The sequence below is a fragment of the Callorhinus ursinus genome, unplaced genomic scaffold (assembly GCF_003265705.2).
Source record: "Callorhinus ursinus isolate GAN/ISIS: 27379988/994484 unplaced genomic scaffold, GSC_fseal_2.0 scaffold27, whole genome shotgun sequence".
Classification (NCBI taxonomy): Eukaryota; Metazoa; Chordata; class Mammalia; order Carnivora; family Otariidae; genus Callorhinus; species Callorhinus ursinus.
In genome coordinates, this window is record NW_027397089.1 from 5,233,262 (window position 1) to 5,252,700 (window position 19,439).

The following is a 19,439-nucleotide window of genomic DNA, read 5'->3' on the forward strand; positions in this document are numbered from 1 at the left end:
TGACCCAGCCATGAAAATTAACATAGATTCATCAGAACGGGCCCTCATTAATTAGGTTGCCTCTAAAATAACTCGAACCATGGGCAAGTCAGAATTTAATAAAGATGAAAATTAGATTCATCCTGTTAGCACTTTACCACTTCAGATTGCAGTTCTTATTTCTCTCTGCGGTCCCTGAAAACTCTCATTTCAGGGTCTTAATTTCCAGTTATTTCCACTTTTGCCTGTTGTTTGCATCTTGCTCCATTCATCATTCATTCATCAACAAATGGCTGTTGAACATCTGTCATGTGCCAGGCACTGTTCTAGGCACCAGGGATGTCCTGGTAAGTAAGGAGGACAAGGTCCTTTTTCTTGTGTAGCTTCTTTTCCAGTAGAAGAAGACAGACACTAAATAACCACCAAGGAATGGACGGTGTGAGGAAGAGTGATGGGCCGGCCTGGCTGGGCCAAATTTGGGTTGGTTGGTCAGGGAAGGCCTCCGGCATCCTTATAATGACAGGAGGAGCTCGTCCTGCAAAGACCTGCCAAGATCTGGGCAGAAGGTTCCAGACTTGGGATAATGAGCAAGTGGGAGTTGGAAGAGACGAGGTCAGGGAGCGGCCAGGCCCAGGTAATGAAGGGCCCTATTGGCCCTGAAATGAAGTTTGGATTTTGTTCTAGGTGAAGAGGGGAGACTTTAGAGGTTTCTTGTTTGTTTGTTATAAGTGTTGAGAGAAATCACATTTCCTTTTTAAAATATTCACTGGCTTCTTTGTAGTGCTTGATGTGAGGGGGCAAGAATAAAGCAGGGAGAAGGGTTTGGAGAATTTTATCCAGACTGAATGAGAAGAAGAAGGTCTTGGCCAAGGGCGACAAGGACTGAGATGAAATGCTGTGTTGGATTTGGGGCATCTTTTGGATATAGGTTCCACAGGACTTGCTGATGCTTGGGATGAAGGGAGGGGTAAGGGAACGGCAGAACATGAGGATTTGGGGGTTTCTGGCTTCAACATTTGGGTGAATGGTGGTGCCAGTTACTGGAGATGGGAAGGCTAGGGGAGAAATAGGTTTTCTGAGAGCAGGGGGAGGATGAAATCACAGAAATATATGAAATTCCTGTGGAAGGAAGAAAAGAGGTAAGAGAGTCCTATCAGTGAGGAAATCTTGACTTTTTTATGGAGGGCCATGGAGGAAAAGACAGCATTTTAGGGAAATTGTAAATTTTTTAAAGAAAGGCCAAGGAGGAGAAAAAAAGAGGAATTAATAGAATATTGGAGATTTCAAGGTGGCTTCAACATTTGACTCTCATGAAGGAGGGACCATGTTGAACTTGGCTCACATTTGTACCCCCGGTTACTTTTATAGTGTCTGGTTAATTGTACTTGCTCAAAGATCTGTGAAATGACTAAATTAATGAATTGATGGGAAGGAAGTATTGGAATTAAGCACAGAAAGAACGTTTTCAGTAAATTTGGCAATGAAGGAATGGTGGAGGGGTGCCTGGATGGTTCAGTTGGTTAAATGTCCGTTGGTTTTGGCTCAGATCATGATCTCAGGGCTGAGAAATCGAGCCCTGCGTCAGGCTCCACACTCAGTGGGGAGTCTGCTTCAGGATTCTCCCTCTCCCTCTGCCCTACTCCCTGAACGTGCTCGCTCTCTCTCTCTCAGATAAATAAATAAATCGACGAGGGAAAGAAGGAATGGTAGAAAGGGATGCTGTCTGGAGGTGGTTAGGTTTTTGTTTTCATATTTTAGATTTGATGGGCGTGTGTGTGTGTGTAGATAAGTTGTAGAGAGAAGAGATGAAGACACGGCAGCAGAAAGGGATGGGATGAATTATGGATACCAGGGGGGATGCTGCTGAATGTCTAATACCTGGCTCTCCAAGGAAAGGAAAGCCTGACTTGCATAGTTTGCCAATTTCCCATAAATTCTTCTACTGTGGCTCATTTCAGGCTACAGATGTGGTGAGGCCACTGACCGTGGAGTTGGGGGGAGATGTGCTAGAGCCCACCATTGTGCAGTATTTCCACTGCCTCACAGACCACAGACATAATCTCAAAAGCAGAGATAATAGTAAAATGAAGTAAACTAATGAGGAAGTGATGAGCTTCGAGTGGTTATCACCTTTGTTTTTTTTTTTTTTTAGATTTTATTTATTTATTTGACAGAGAAACAGTGAGAGAGGGAACACAAGCAGGGGGAGTGGGAGAGGGAGAAGGAGCAGGGAGCCTGATGCGGGGCTCGATCCCAGGACCCCCTGGGATCATGACCTGAGCTGAAGGCAGATGCTTAACGACTCAGCCACCCCGGCGCCCAGCACCTTTGTTTTTAATACGATTTTTAAAATTTTAAGTAGAATTTTCAGTAATGGCTGGACTTAATAACTGGCCTGCAGTATTCCTAAAAATTTAATAGTCCTCTTTTACAAGTCCAGGGTCCCAGGCGAGGACCTAGCTTAGGGGAGGAGGCAGGACACCTGTGTCATTTCATGTGAAGCTCGCTTCTCTGTTGAACTCTTGGGTGGTGGAAAGAGTCTTGCAGTCATCCTTGGACCACAGATGAAGCACCTTTTGACTTGTTTTGATGTAGGGTTTGGTGCTAACACATTGAATCAGATGGCATGCTCTTGTAGGTTACCTTTTTTTTTTAACCCCAAGCACCAGGGTAGTTATTTTTGAAACCGTGGTGTCTGAAGAGCAGTATACAGCACAGCTGGAACTGGGTCAGAGTTTTACTAAGTTACCATGTTTGTGGGCGAGAAGGACCATTTATTTTCCTTCCTTTGGAAAAGTTGTCATATATTTTCCCCCTTTTGAAAGGAAAGGTGTTATATTTTTGAGTATACATTTGATTAGTATTAAAGTTATTTTTGAAAACTATGCACAAACTTTTGTCAGAAGCTGGTCAGGTAAAGCAAATAAAAGTCCAGAAAGGTAGTGCTGTCCTGGTTCTTAAGATCTCCAGACAGTGTTTAAATCATGGCTCCTTTGCTTACTTGATCCTGGACAAGACACGGTCTCCACGAGCCTATGTTTCCTCATCTGCAAATGGGGAGAGCTGTAGTAATAAAAGCCTTTCCTCTCTGATCAGTTGTCAGGACTAAGAGCGATAGCACAGGTAAGGACCAGGTAAATCGGTGCCGGGCACACAGGTGGCCGGTCAGTGCGTGGCAGTCAGCCTCGTTGGGATTGCTAGTTTAATATTAGAACTGTTCTCATTCCTGTCCGGGTTTCTGGACAGCAGGATGCATCATGAAAATGGTGAACCTCCAGGATGCAGGCAGGGGATGAGGCGTTTGTGTGAGATGGGTCTTCTTTTTTGTTTCTTGATTGAACATCGAGCCTGTTTGCTAGTACACATTTGTATTGCATGCATGACATTAGTCTGACAAAAAATTGGGCTGAACACTGTCATTTAAAATGTTTTCAGAAGTTACTATGCACAGGGACAAATCCCAAGCCAGGGGGGAAAAAAAAAACCTACGTTTACTCAGTTGCTGGTTTTTCTGCATGATTCGGCGATTGACTTATGGGTAGAAAGTGCTATAAAAAACCTCAGACTTAGGGTACACACTCTGGAATCAGATAAAATTTCAGTTGATACTGTGTTTTACTGAATGACTCCATATGAAATGAGGAATGTTTTGTATGTAAACATTCCTTCCCTCATCTCCTTCATTATGTTAAGTTCATTCACACATGGGTACGTTTTCTTTTTCACATTGGAAAGGTTAGTGAATTCTACATGGAATCTTATCTTCATAACTCATATCGACATTTATATATAACTGTATAGTCACTTTTTCATGTGTATACTGGATTGATTTCATATTTAAATGACTGATCACATTAGGCACTGAAGAACAGTTCTTGGCTCAATAAATTCTTGCTCATTTCCTCTTTTTCTCAGCTGGATCTGTCATAGGTCCTTCATTCAACAGTATTTACTGAGCACCTACTATGTGCCAGGCACCATTTTTGGTGTGAGGAATATGGTGGTGAAGCAAACTCAGCCCTGCCCTCATGGAACTTGGCTGGATGATGATCATGGTGTTTTTACTTAAAATGAGCCCATTTTCTATCTTTGTGGGCAATGCAGTGGTTAGGTTTTTCACTTCAGTGGGTCTTGAAAGTTTTTCTTGTGAGTACCTTACACATAGGTATGCAAATCAAGAAACTAAGGTTTAGGACTGGAGAACAGTTTGGCACTAAAGTGAATTTGTAAGGTTAATTAAATTAAGGGGACTTAGGGAGGCATATAAATATTTTGACCTTCGCTGACGGAATGGGTAACTGATCTTTTAAGTGTCGTTTTAATGCTTGATTTCTGTAGACCTTGCATTGCACTCTTTTTTCCCCAAAGTAAGAAATGCTGTGCAGATTAAACTCCTGAGGTGGGATTTTGTACTTTCATCCACACATATGATCCTGTGAGTAGGGCAGGTGTGTTCAGATCATTATTAACAGTCTCATCTTAGCTTTCAGAGGAACTTCGTGAGCTAGCGAGGTGTGATTTGCAAGCGATGGAAAAAAAGTCTGTTGAAAACCTTCATTACTGACTAGTAACTGGGTTCTCTTTTGTCCCCCCCTCACTGCTGGTTTTACACACTTTTTCTGTTGACTAGTTTCAGATGAGCCATTCCCAATCTCATTCAGCTGCTGCTTTCCAAAATGAAATGACCAGGGGAGCCTGGCTGGCTTAGTCAGGAGGACATGTGACTCTTGATCTTGGGGCTGTAAGCTCAAGCCCCATGTTGGGTGTAGAGATTACTTAAAAATAAAAAATCTTTAAAAAAAATTAAATGACTGCATGAAAGAGGTGTGGCGTTAACTGATAGGTCAACACAGAAAATCATCCAGCAGTTCCAGGTGAAGTTTGTGGGTTCATAATAATAAATCCCCTCCCCTGCATTAAAATCTCTTAATGCAGCTATGAACCTCAATGATGAATCCATGTTAAGAACACAGATCACCTCATGGAAGTAGATATTAACTAAGATTTTATTTTTTTATTTTTTAAAGGATTTTTTAAAAATGTATTTATTTGACAGAGGGATAGAGAGCACAGGTAGGCAGAGTGGCAGGCAGAGGGAAAGGGAGAAGCCGGCTCTCTGCTGAATAGGGAGCCTGATGCGGGGCTCGATCTGAGGACCCTGGGATCATGACCTGAGCTGAAGGCAGCCGCTTAACCGACTGAGCCACCCAGGTGCCCCTAACTAAGATTTTATTATAAAGAGACTGCAAATTCTTCAGTTGCTGTTTATCATTTTTTTTTCCACTTTGCTTTGTTTAAAGATGAACTGGGCCACATTTTGCTAGAGAATTTTCTCTCTTCCTCAGTGGTATAAATTCTTTGGTCTTTAGTTGTTCTTGGATGGCTGCATCCAGATCACTATGATTTACTTCGGGGAGGCAGGCACGTGATGGGTGGAGGATCCAAGAAAGCAATAACTCTTAGGCTGCATTTTATAAAGACACTAACCAAACCAGCTAGCATAATTATTGTTAACAATTATTTATTATTAAACCTTTGTATAACTGTTTCCACTATCGACCTATCCTGTGGGCATAATATCCCAGTGATACTTCTGACTTTTGTCCCATATACCCTGAGCTTTTAAATAGTTTGTTAATTTCTTTTTTTTTTTAAGATTTTATTTATTTATTTGACAGAGAGACACACAGTGAGAGAAGGAACACAAGCAGGGGGAGTGGGAGAGGGAGAAGCAGGCCTCCCGCGGAGCAGGGAGCCTGACGCGGGGCTCGATCCCAGGACCCTGGGATCATGACCTGAGCTGAAGGCAGACACTTAACGACTGAGCCACCCAGGCGCCCCTTGTCAATTTCTTTTTAACATAATGAACTGACTATAGCTTTTGCTAAGACCCGTTCTACCTTTGGATGTCGGGGAACTGCAGACATGCTTAGTGAATGTTAGGCACTAGAGAAAGGAGACAAGTGATTTCTGTAGGCATTTATCTTCCCGTAGAGAAAGGAATATTTTACTGGGAAGGGTGAACAAATGGTGGTGTTTTGCTAGAGGAGTGATGGAAAGGGTGGGAAATTTCTTTTAAAAAACATGAAAATGTAAATTAAAAAGTTATTTTTAAGTCTGTGTTTTTGGGTTTCTTTATTAGGAACTGTGTTTATTGTGATACTATCATTAATGTGCCTTTAATGTTCATTAGTAGGGTCGATTTACCCGAGCTGGGCTTTTAGATTCTTTTAGAGTAGCTTTTCCGAAATATGGAACTTACCAGAAAAGTATTCTCTTGTGTGGATAGAGAACTAAAAGAGAATTGTTTTTTCCTCTTACTGTTTCCTAACCATTAGCTGAGAGCGATATCATTCTTTTTGAACCAGACCTAGAGTATGTGGTGAGGCAGGAATTATCTTGATGAGTTCGTCTGAAAGCTTGTTGTAATCTGCTTTGGTTCTTGAACTGAGCTCAGCACTAAAATGGATCATTTCAATAAAGTGTTCCTTGGATTCATTCAGAACTTAGCACTAAAAGCTTCTTCCAAATAAATCACATGCTAAGGAGGCGAAATTCCTTTTAATTTATGGATAGCAGTTGGTAGAATTCCTAACTGCTGACAGCCCCGGGTTCATTCTGTTTAATCTTGATTGGGTACTGATTCTTGGCAATCTTCGATCCCCTGTGAATTTCAGTCAGTAGATGATAAGTTCTTTCCTTTCTCAGTGTAGAGCAATCAAGCTTAGGCATCTGCTTTCCAACTGGATGCACAGCGACATATGTTGAAAGAGAAAACTATCAGAATGTAGGCATTTCTGGTTGGCATGCAATCTTGTCATTGCCACAATAGGCTCTTCATAGAAGAGGATCCCCGACCTCCTGCTTTTCCATCCCCTTGCCAACCCCTGTATGGAGCCGTCTACCTCTGTCCTGTGTGCTTAAGAGACTGGGTGGCTTCCAGGCCACCAAACAGCTCTCCCTTCTTACTCAGAGCACAGCAAGGGCTCTTAGGATGTTTAGGGAGTTTACTGCTGATTTCTTTGCTCTTTTCGTTAATGCTACTGACATCCAGCTTAATAATTTTTTTTCTCTTTATCTTTTTAAGTGTTAGCCTGCTGAGAGGTTATAGAGTGATTATAATAGCATTATCAGTTCATCTTAACATTGTAAACACTCAGGGTGTATATAAATAACTATTTTACCAGAACCTTGTGCGACACCAGGCGATCCGTTCTTGGTGGCTTCAGATAACTTGGTGGAATTTTCAGTCTGTCATTCTGAAAATAGTCTGCCACACGTTTTGATTTGGTAATATGTTTTGTAGAGTAAATGTAAGAGAATTTTAAAAATATACCTGCTTGAGAAAAACTTTTTTTTTTTTTTTAATTCAAGAAGAGTTTGGAGGGGGGCCCCTGGGTGGCTCAGGCGTTAAGCATCTGTCTTCGGTTCAGGTCATGGTCCCAGGGTCCTGGGATCGAGCCCCGCATCAGGCTCCCTGCTCCATGGGAAGCCTGCTTCTCCCTCTCCCACTTCCCGTGCTTGTGTTCCCTCTCTCGCTGTCTCTCTCTGTCAAATAAATAAATAAAATCTTAAAAAAAAAAAAAAGAGTTTGGAGGGACTTTTGTGGAAATTGTGGAAATACAAATGACTTGAAAATTCCCTTATTCAGAAGCAAGCATCGTGATCATGCTTTTCAAAATCAATGTCAACCCTAACGGTACCACTATTGCTCCCACGGAGTGTGTACTTAACCAACCGCCAGAGACCGTGTTACAGGTTTTATGGGCAGCTTACAGTTTTCATTCTTAGAAAAACCTATGAGGGAGACAGTGTACAAGGACCATGGGCTCATACCAGAGTGCCTGGGTTCGAATTCTGTCACACTGCTTTCCACGTATACGGTCTTTGGCCATTCCTTCAACTGTCTGTGTCTCCCGTTTCCTCGTGGGTAGGTGGCAGTCACACCCGTACCTACCCCATAAGGTTATTGTGAGGAACGAATGAGTTCACATAGGAAAAGAGCTTACAGTAGCTTTTCATTAATAGTAGTGCTAGGATTTAGCTCCTCTTCCCCCTCATGCTTGTTTTATGCCAAAGCCAATGTGGAAGAATTATTGTTTAGAAATCTTCCTTGTAGCACATTCACCTTTTCTTTGCTATATTTATGAAAGAAAGTGGTATAGTCTTGATTTTACTTGTTTGTGATATTTAGTTGTTTCCTCTTTTTTCATGAGTTTATAATGTTTTAAAAGGAAATGATTACTCAAGAAAAACATTCTTGTACCCATGATGGAAAGTTCACTGAAGTTTAGCAGGATAATAGAATTCTCGTGTTAACACTTATTCTTGACTGATGAATACCAGGCTCATTATGAATTGTCTCAAAGATGTGTTCAGAGCTATTCTTAGTTTATGAGACTAACAGTCGACTTTTTAAAATTCACAGTTTTATGTTTTTATAATTACTACAGAGTAAGACACCACTTTAGTAAACAAATCATTAGGTTGAAAACAAAATAATAGAGACTTAATTTATCAGTTTTTTAGGTAGGTGATCAGATAACCATATAGAAAGATGTGTTTCACATTGTGGATTTATGAATTTTTAATGCCATTCATGTTTTTCAAACCATGGCTTTATTATGTTATATATAATGTAGAAAATATGTATTGATTTTGAAATCACCCAAAGCAGCAGTTTCCATGAGAAGCCTGGCATTAAAGATTTGCTTGTAATGATTAACCTCTAAAAGTATTGGTAAAATGTTTAAAGGGAACATAAGTATGGATTTTTAGGGAATGAAGGTGATTAATATATCATAATTTGGAAAAAAAAATAAAACTGACCAAACCCCAAACAACCAGCCAGAGTTGGACGGAGGGGAGGAAGAATGTTGGTCTCATGTTAGGAGAAAGACATACCCTCAGTCCCTAATGAGTAAACAATACATTTCAGCTTTTGAGTGGTAGAGCTTTCGGTTCCTGACAGCAAAGTCTTTATCATAGATTTTTTTTTTCATACTTTGCATTTGGCTCCTTACATAATTTTTCCTTGTGAGTGTGAAAGGAATGTGACTTTGTGAAAAGAATTATGATCTGTACTGCAAGTATGATGAATTTTTTTGATTTAAAAAATTTATCTAGGGGCACCTGGCTGGCTCAGTCAGTGGAGGGTGAGACTCTTTTGATCTCAGGGTTGTAGGTTTGAGCCTCACACTGGGAGTGGAGATTACTTAAAAAAAAAAAAAGCTTAAAAAATTGAAAAAAATTAAAAATAAATAAGTCATCTATTTAATTACAGTTCGGGTTTTCATGCAAAGTCAATGAAAGACTTCATTTATCCTCAGTGCAATTTGTTTCTCTCTTCTTTACAGTGTATAATTTACAGCTGCAAAGGATAGATAAACCTTTCAGATAAATCAAGATTGGGTGCCAATCTCCAGTTATTTTTAAGCAGAAAATACAGGGATGATAATAGCTGATGGCAAAGAGAACATGATATCTTGAAACTGTCATCATTGTCCGTCATTGCTGTTTGTGAAAAGTCTCCGCAATGTAGGGTTGCTGATAGGTTTTTTTGTTTTGTTTTGTTTTTGTTTTTTGAAAAGGGAAGAGTTATTTCCCAGGGTGGGCTGTGGGTGTAAAGAAATGGGTAGTGTAAGGAGCCTTGACCTGGTTGGTGGGGAAACTGGTTCACTCTGATTCTGATTTGCTGGGGTCCTTGGGCCAGCTACTTGACTTCCATGGATTTTTGTTTTTCTTACCTGTGACATGACACAAGGGAGACAGGGTAGACTGGTTTCCGGTCATCTGATACTCTCTGAGATCTGTTTTGGCTAGACCCTTATGAGACTGTGCTGTCGCTATTCCTCTTTGTGTCTTCCGTGGGCACGTGTGTGGTTGGAAGGAGGTTGACCCTAAAAGGAGACGACATGGAGAAATGACCATCATGGGGGGCTCTCAGAAGTAACTAAATGGACGGTGGAGGAAATTTTGCTAATGTGCATTTTGTCATTTTGTCATTTCCTTTTCCATCTTGAATTCTTGATGACCTGAAGTCTTTAGAACTTAAGTCCAATGTCTTGATGAAAACTGTCAATATGGGAAAAGATTAAATTCTGCCTTTAGTCATCCTAGTTGTAATCAATGCTGTGCCTTTGGGAGCTGACTTCTGCTGCTACCTATTCAGAAGCAGTTTGTTGATTCATTTCATTAATAAACATTTATTAAACACTTAGTATAAAATGTCTTAGGGATTATTTGCTTGCAAAGAATAAAACCTTTTGAAAACTTGCTTAAGCAAATTGGGGTATTAGTTAGAAGGACACGCTGGAATGTCATAGCACCCCAGCCTGGGAATTGAGTCTGGGTTTAGGACACAAAAACTGGCAAAGTCAGCCAGTATTTTTTACCTCTTTGGGTCTTCATGGTCTCTTGCTTTTTAAAAAAAAATCCATGTTTTGGGGGCACCTGGGTGGCTCAGTTGGTTAAGCGTCTGCCTTTGGCTCAGGTCATGATCCTGGAGTCCCGGGATCGAGCTCCGCATTGGGCTCCCTGCTCGGCGGGAGGCCTGCTTCTCCTTCTGACCCTTCCCCCTCTCCTGCTCTCTTTCTTTCTCACTCTCTCAAATAAATAAAATCTTTAAAAAAATAAAATAAAAAAATAAAAAAATCCATTTTTTTCCTTTTCCCCCTCTTTTTAAAGACTGAACTTTTCTTAATTTGTTGAGTGCAGGGCTGCCTCAATCCTAGCTTCGTATAGCCTCTCAGTTCAATTCTGCGTAAGAGATGGACTGACTCCAGATTCCCGAAAAGGAGACTGATTGACCCAGGGTCGATTTGCTTACAGCCCAGGGGAGAGGCCATACAGATAGAAAGATAATGTCACCCATGGTGGTAAGTGCAATTAGATATCTGCTGTGTCTTCAAGATGAGACAATGAACTGAAAAAAGGCAGGATGGCTTTCCAGGCAGAAAGTACAGCATGAGGGAGGACACCGCGGCATGCACCTGCAAGTGTGTGTGTGTGTGTGTGTGTGTGTGTGTGCATATGTATACATCCATGTGTGCTTGTGTGTGTGCAGGCATGTATGTATGTGCACATGTGCGCGCGTGTGTTTGCATATGTATATATCCATGTATGCATGCATGTGCACGCACGTGTGTATGTGCACATGTATGCTTGTGCATATGTATGCACCCATGTGTGCGTGTGCACGCGCAGGCATGTATGTATGTGCACATGTACGTGTGTCTGTGCATATGTATACATCCATGTGTGCTTGTGTGTGCAGGCATGTATGTGTGTGCACATGTGCATGTGTGTGTTTGTGCATATGTATACGTCCATGTGTGCTTGTGTGTGTGTGTGCAGGCATGTATGTATGTGCACATGTGCGTGTGTGTGTGTGTGTGTACAACAAGTAGCTCAGGACTTGAGTAGTGGGAGATGAAGCTGAGAAGATTGGCAGGAGCCCTGTCATGGAGGAATTTGGGAGAGATGCCAAGGGATGTTGACTCCAGCATATGAAGGGCAACAACAGATGCAGTGGCATTGCTCATCTTTGTTTTAGGCTCCTACGTATGAGAAGTCTGATCATAAGGCTGGATGGAACAAATTATTTAAGTGAAGATTAAAAAACTCAAACCACTTGATATTAATTTGTATAATTTTGAGAATGACAAAGCAGTAATTCTGAGATTTTTAACATAATTGCATCCTGCATATTTGTGAAAGCTCCATATTTTCTCTTTATCCGTGAAAATTGTACCTTATATAAAATTTTCTCTACACATTTTTGTAATTTTGGAAGAATTCTTATATTTAAGGTAGGTTACCAGGAGCCTTAAGATTGCATTTGCCCGTGGTAGGAAGAGGCTATACCATTTATCCACACCTGTTAATTGATTTAAGCCTTTTTGATTTATAATTTTCTTCTAAAGAATAGAAATTAATGGAAACTTCAGAGAGGTGATAATCCCTTCCTATTATGCATTCAGTATGCTAAGTTTGATATAATTTTGATTTCTAGTTTCTGATTAAAATAATCATTTCTTCTTATGTGTATTGTGTCCAAGCAGCTGTTATGTTTTGGATTGGCACAGATAATTGCTTTTCTACTTGGCAAAGAAAATGAGCAGATGCAAAACAAATATCTTTTTCTGGCATGGTCGATTGGAAGCTCTGCAGCCCAATGTTGATGATGTTTTCAAAAGTGAAAGTGTAAGTGCAGCTCAATGTCAGACTGCAGCTATTAACTGCCAAGTATTCACTTTGGCCAAGATAAATTCTGACCAAATTTGTATATTTGACTTAGGTTTCGAGCTTGAAAATAAGAAACACAGTTTAGTTTTCACATAAGGAAAATAGTATGTTGACATGAAGGTCTCTATTGATGCAGTTGCCCCCAAAATTGATTCTAGAATTTCCGTCTTTGTTTACCTTTAATAATGGTGGAGCAACGGTGTGCTCAGTGGTTAGGTGCATGGCTCCTGGAGTCACACAAAATGGATTTAAAAGATTTCTCATTTAGTAGCAGTATAAACTTGGATTAAGAGATTTCCACATCCATAAAATAGGAATAATCAGTTCTTATAAATGGCATGAAATATTTAAAGCATGAGGCCCAGTACAACACAGGCCTAATTAGCACTTGTACACTAATCTGAAAATGTCCATTCTCTGCATTTGGGCATGGGGGAGATAAACTGTCTAATATATCTGTGGTGCTACTTTTCAATGCCTTGAGAGTTCTGGCTTAAGTAATCATTGTTTCATTCCACTGGGAGGTAGAAGAAAGCCAACATGGTTTGCCTATTTCAAGCCAGGAGAGAAACTTTTAATTGTCACCAAGTCCTTGGGAAGTAGGTCTTCCCACTACATTTACGTATATGTGAAAGGCAAGGCTCACAGAGGTTGCATAATTTTCACATCATTACATAGCTAGAACGTGGAACATCCAGGATTTGAACCCACATGCATTTGATTCTACTGTATCGGTTAGCAAGGTTAGGCCCTTTACAATGTTTCCTCGAAAGATTTACAAGAAACTTCTAGAAAGGACTATTGTGGGGAAGGCAGAAGTACACTGGGAGCGTCAGCCTGTTCCCGTTTTTTTCTGCATTTCATGGAGCTCTGAGTGCTTTACCTCATTTTACATGTTGGGTGCTGATGATGCTGTGGTTGGCTGTTGGCCATGTCCTCATCACGCTGGAGATAAGGGGGATTTCACTGTTTATAGCACCCAGCTTAGCACTTTTTAGAAAACTATTCTTCACTTTAAAGTGAAATGCTAGGTGGGATGCGTCACATTTCATCTGTAAGCAGTCATTAAATACCATTTTTCAAAAGTTCTGTAAAGCAACAGTGAGCTAGCTGTTCAGTAATAGGTGCAGTCCTGGGTCCCTGATTATTGTATCTGCCGAGTTTTCTGCTGGATGGTTGTGTTGCTCTTCAGGGAAACATCTCTATGTGTGACATTTCTGGAAGATAGATTGTGTGTATGACAGAGAGAAAGGTAGAGATAGTATTGCTTTGTGGATTTTTAAAAAAGATTTTATTTATTTGAGAGAGAGCATGAGTGGGGAGGGGCAGAGGGGGATGGAGAAAGAATCTGAAGCAGATTCTTCACTGAGCATGGAGCCCGATGTGGGGCTCGATCCCATGACCATGAGACCATAGCCTGAGCCAAAACCAGGACTTGGATGCTTAACCGACTGAGCCACCCAGGGGCTCCTGCTTTGTGGACTTTTGATTGGGACTTCTAAAGTTAATGTATATCGGAATATTACTCAACCATAAAAAAGAATGAAGTCTTGCCATTTGCGATAACATGGGTGGGCCTAGAGGGTATTAAGCTAAGTGAAAGAGAAAGAAAGAAAAATGCCATAGGCCATGTGATGGGTATTAAGGATGGCACGTGTTGTGATGAGCACTGGGTGTTATATGCAACTAATGAATCATTGAACACTACATCAAAAACTAATGATGTACTATACAGTGGCTAACTGAACATAATAAAAAAGAAAAGAAAAATACCATAAGATTTCACTTACATGTGGAATCTGATAAACAGACAAACAAAAATGAACAAACAAAAGCAGAAACAGATCCATGAATACAGAGAACAAACTGATGGTTGCCGGGAGTGGAAATGGGCAAAATGGGTGGAGAGTGGGAGGTTCAGGCTTCCAGTTCTGGAATGAGTAAGTCATGAGGATGAAAAGTAGAGCATAGGGAATACAGTCGATGGTACTGTAATAGTATCATATGAGGTCAGTGGCTACACTGTGATGAGCACAGCATACCGTCCGGAGTTGTAGTTGTGGAATCACTATGTTGTGCACCTGAAACTAATGTAACATTGTGTCAACTACACTTGAATTAAAAAAAAAAAGAAGAAATCATGTAAAGAAACTCAAATAAAGCCCTGTAATGAATATGAGAAAAAGAGTTATGCCCCTGAAGAATTTGCCGTTACGGAAATCCACAACAGTGATGGATACTTTGGGAAACTGACCGTTTGCTATCCTGGATTATAAATACAGAAACACAGGAAGTCCAGATACCTTATTATGAACTCTGAGTGTTGATCAATCATGAGGGTCCCCACTGAGCGTGTGTAGGCCATAGTAAAACTCTCCACCACCAAGAGAATCTCAAAAAAGAAATAACTTGCTGAATCTCAGAAAAAACAAACATGAACTAAAGATTTTAAAACCGAAATCATGAACCATACTACAACACTCTTAAGATAAAGGAGAAAATCAGTTGGAAACTTTCATTGGTACACTATGGCCCAACAATTTTTTTTCAACTCATCATTCATCATTCAATTGATGACTCACTCATTCGTTCAGTAATTATTTATTGTCTACCTGTTTTGTGCCTAGTAGGGAAATAATGTTGAACAAAACAACACATACATGAGAAAAAAAAAAAACCCAGCAGAGTTAATGCATATCTGTGAAACCATTCACTGCAGGCATGCCAAAGCAATTCGTGTAGTCACAGTGATACACTAGCCAGTTGTTGTTTTTAACTTAATTTTTTTAGAGCAGTTTTAGGGTCCCAGCCAAGTTGAGAGGAAGATACAGAGATTTCCCATCAGCCTGCCCCCAAACATGCATAGCGCCCCCATTATTAACATCACTCACCAGAATGGTACATTTGTTACTGAGGATGAGCCTACACTGACATGTCATAGCACCCATTGTTCATAGTTTACATAGGGTTCATTCTTGAAGTTGTACATTCTGTAGATTTGGACAAATGTATAATGACATGGATTCATCATTGTAATATCTTACAGAGTATTTTTACTGTCCTAAAAATCCTCTGCTCCCCTATTCATCCCTCCCCAGCTCCCCACTCCTGGCAACCATTGATCTTTTTACTGTCTCCATAGTTTTGCCTTTTCCAGAATGTCATATAGTTGGAATCATACAGTATGCCGCCTTTAGAGATTAGCTTCTTCCTCTTAATAATATACATTTCAGTTTTCTCCATGCTTTCTTATGGCTTGATAGTTCATTTCTCTTAGTGCTGAATAATATTCCATTGTCTGGATGTCCCACAGTTTATCCATTCACCTACTGAAGGACATCTTGGTTACTTCCAAGTTTGGGCTGTTATGAATAAAGCTGTTATAAATATCTGTGTGCAGGTTTTTGTATAGGCATCAGTTTTTAACTCCTTTGGGTAAATACTAAGGAGTGCTATTGCTGGATCCTATGGTGTGTGTATGTTTAGTTCTGTAAGAAATTGCCAAACTTGGGACACCTGGGTGGCTCAGTCAGTTAAGCGTCTGCCTTCGGCTCAGGTCATGATCCCAGGGTCCTGGGATTGAGCCCCGCATTGTGCTCCCTGCTTGGCAGGAAGCCTGCTTCTCCTTCTCTTCCTCCCCCTGCTTGTATTCCCTCTCTCACTGTCTCTCTCTATGTCAAATAAATAAATAAAATCTTAAAAAAAAAAAATCGCCAAACTGTCTTCCAAAGTGGCTGTACCATTTTGCATTCCCACTAGTAGTGAACCAGAGTTCCTTTTGCTCCATCTCTTCATCAGCATTTGGTGTTTTCAGCTTTTGAATTTTGGCCATTGTAAAAGGTGTATAGGGGTATCTCATTGTTGTGTTTTTTTTTTTGTAGTTTTATTAACACAAATATGACGTGCACAATAAGCTGTCTATTCATTTTCTTTGCTGCGCAGCCTGGCGTTGGGATTGGTGACTCTAATTGCCAGCTGGGCTGGTCTTGCCACAATAGCTTTGTGGTTCTTGGAGGAGACATTGTGAGCAATCTCTGCATAGTAAGATTTGTTGCACATCAGCAGCACTTCAAGCTCCTTGACATTGTGGACTAGGAACTTCCAGAAGCCACTGGGAAACATGTGCTTTGTTTTCTTGTTGCTCCTTTAACCAATGATGGGCATCAAGATCTGGCCCTTGAATCTTCTGTGCACCCTATTGTCAGTGCCTCTGGGTTTTCGCCATTTGTGCCCAATTTTGACTTATCTGGTCTGACTTGGTCCTCTTTTTAACAATCTTGGGCTTCACCGGAGGTCTGAGGGCAGCCATGATGCCCAGTAACAAATGGCTGCCACCCCTGCAGGCAGCACCGAGGAAGAGAGGGGACATCACTGTTGTTTTTATTTTCAGTTCCCTGATAACATATGATGTGGAACATCTTTTCATATGCTTATTTGCCATCTGTATATTTTCTTTGGTGAGGTGTCTGTTAAGGTCTTTGCCCCATTTTTTAATCAGATTATTTGTTATTGTTGAGTTCTAAGAGTTCTTTATATATTTTGGATAATAGTCCTTTATCAAATGTGTCTTTTGAAAACATTTCCTCCCAGTCTGTTTTCCCATTCTCTTAACATTATTTTTCACAGGGCAGAAGTTTTTAATTTTAATGAAGTCCAGCTTATCAATTATTTCTTTCATGGATCATGCCTTTGGTGTTTTACCTAAAAAGTCATCTCCATACTGAAACTCATCTATGCTTTCTCCTATGTTATCTTCTAGGGGTTTTATAGTTCTGTGTTTTACATTTAAGTCTGTGATCCATTCTGAGTTAATTTTTGTGAAGTCTATAAGACCTCTGTCTAGATTTATTTTTTTACATATGGATATCCTATTGTTCCAATACCATTTGTTGAAAAAAGTATCTTTCCTTCACTGTATTGCCTTTCTCTTTTGTCAGAGATAAGTTGATCATGTTTATGTGGGTCTATTTCTGAAATCTTTATTCTGTTCCATTGATCTATTGTCTGTTCTTTCACTAATACAATACTGTCTTGATTATTGTAGCTTTATAGTAAGTCTTGAAGTTGGGTAGTGTTTGTCCTCCAACTTTATTCTTCGCCTTCAACATTCTGTTGGCTACTCTAAATTTTTTGCATCTTCATATAAACTTTAGAATCAGTTTGTCAATATCCACAAGATAATTTGCTGGGATTTAGATTGGGATTGCATTTGAATCTATAGATTAAGTTGGGAAGAACTGAATTCTTACCAATATTGAATTTTTCTGTCCATGAACTTGGAACAGCTCTCCATATATTTAGTTCTTTAATTTCATTTATCAAAGTGTTGTAGTTTTCTTCATATAGATCTTGTACTTATTTTGTTAGATTTACACCAAAGTATTTCATTTTTGGGGTTGCTAATGTAAATGGTATTTTGTCTTTAATTTAAAATTTCCCTTGTTCATTGATGGTATATAGGAAAGCAGTTGATTCTTGTAAATTAACCTGGTATCCTGCAATTTTACTATAATCACTTATTAGTTCCAAGAGGTTCTTTTTTTTTTTTTTTGTCTATTCCATTGGATTTTGTAGATGATGCTCTACAAAGATGATCATGTAGTCTGTTATTCATATGATTAGTTTTTATTTTTATTTTTTAGAGGAGAAATTTTAAGTAAGGAAAGGCTTCTTTTGTTTTTTCCTTTTTTTTGGTCTGAGAAATTTAAGATATTCAGGCAAGTGTGAAAAAATAACATAACAAGCACCCACGTTATGTTTGGTCATGTTTATTTCCAGGATTTTTTTTTATTTTTTCCCCTAAGGAATGGAACTGTATTGGTGTAGCTGAAGTCTACTTTAATAGTGCCTTTGGTCCCATTTCCTTTGCTGTCTCCTCAGAGGTAATGGCTTTTATGAATACAGGCTGTTTTCTAAGATCACATCTTTCCCACATAAATTATGCTTCAACCTCTGGTTAATTTGGTTATATAGTCAATTTCCACATAGAAAAATGGATTGAAAGGTCTTTTTTTTTTAAGATTTTATTTATTTATTTGACACAGAGAGACACAGCGAGAGAGGGAACACAAGCAAGGGGAGTGGGAGAGGGAGAAGCAGGCTTCCCGCTGAGCAGGGAGCCCGATGCGGGGCTCGATCCCAGGACCCTGGGATCATGACCTGAGCCGAAGGCAGACGCTTAACGACTGAGGCACCTAGGCGCCCCGGATTGAAAGGTCTTATGTGGCTGGGGAGAAAATGTACTCATGGGAATCTCCAGGTTTTGCCTTATTTTGATCTCTCTGTCTCTTTTTTTAAAGATTTCATTTATTTGTCAGAGAGAGAGAGCACAAGCAGCGGGGAGGGTCAGAGGGAGACACAGGCTCCCTGCTGAACAAGGAGCCCAATGCGGGACTCGATCCCAGGATTCTGGGATCATGACCTGAGCCAAAGACAGACGCTTAACCAACTGAGCCACGCAGGCATCCCTATTTTGATCTCCTTAACCTATAGTGTGTAATAGACCTGAGGAGTATCTTTGGATCTGGAATAATCCAGGGAGATCTAATCTGGGAAAGCCCCAAATTACGTGAGGCTGACTCAGAGATTTCTTGTTTTCTCCTGCTTTCCTGTCACTTGTAACAGCGTCTACAGTTGATTCTCAGCCCGGGATAGGTGGATATGACTTTTCGGGCCCCCTGATCCCAAGACCCTCCTGATCCCTTAGTCCATCTGAACCAACAGGGACTCTTAGCAGTACTCATCTCAGCTTTTGAGGTCTTGCACTGGACTTAAAGGTGCAGTCAACATTCTTCCTTGTCCATCAACTTTTATGCTAGAATTTTTTATGAAATGTCATCACCTCAATGAGTGTAACTTTACAAGTATTTACTAAACACATACTAAATGATGAGGTGACAATTCTCTTATCGGATGTAATACTGAATTTGAATAACTAATTCTCCAGAGTATATTGAGTATGATTAGTAACAATAACTGACATTCATTGAGTATTTGTTCTATTCATACACTGTTTTAAGAGCTTTACATATATTAACTCATTTAATCGTCATAAGAACTCTATGGTTTGATGCCATTATTGTCTGTATTTTACTGGTGCGATAATGGGGACCCAGGGAGGTTAATAACTTGCCCTGAATAACAGAGCTAATACATGAGGAGCCTGCAAGTCACATTCCTGCAGCCTGGCTCCTACATCTTTACTTTTAAAAATC

At 40.1% G+C, this 19,439-nt stretch overlaps 1 protein-coding gene across 3 annotated transcripts in view; it reads left to right on the forward strand.

Annotated features, from left to right (window-relative positions):
* The window catches only part of TMTC1 (transmembrane O-mannosyltransferase targeting cadherins 1), a 281,565-nt gene that overhangs the window by 51,159 nt on the left and 210,967 nt on the right, over positions 1–19,439 (forward strand). The gene's annotated exons all lie outside the window — the stretch shown is intronic.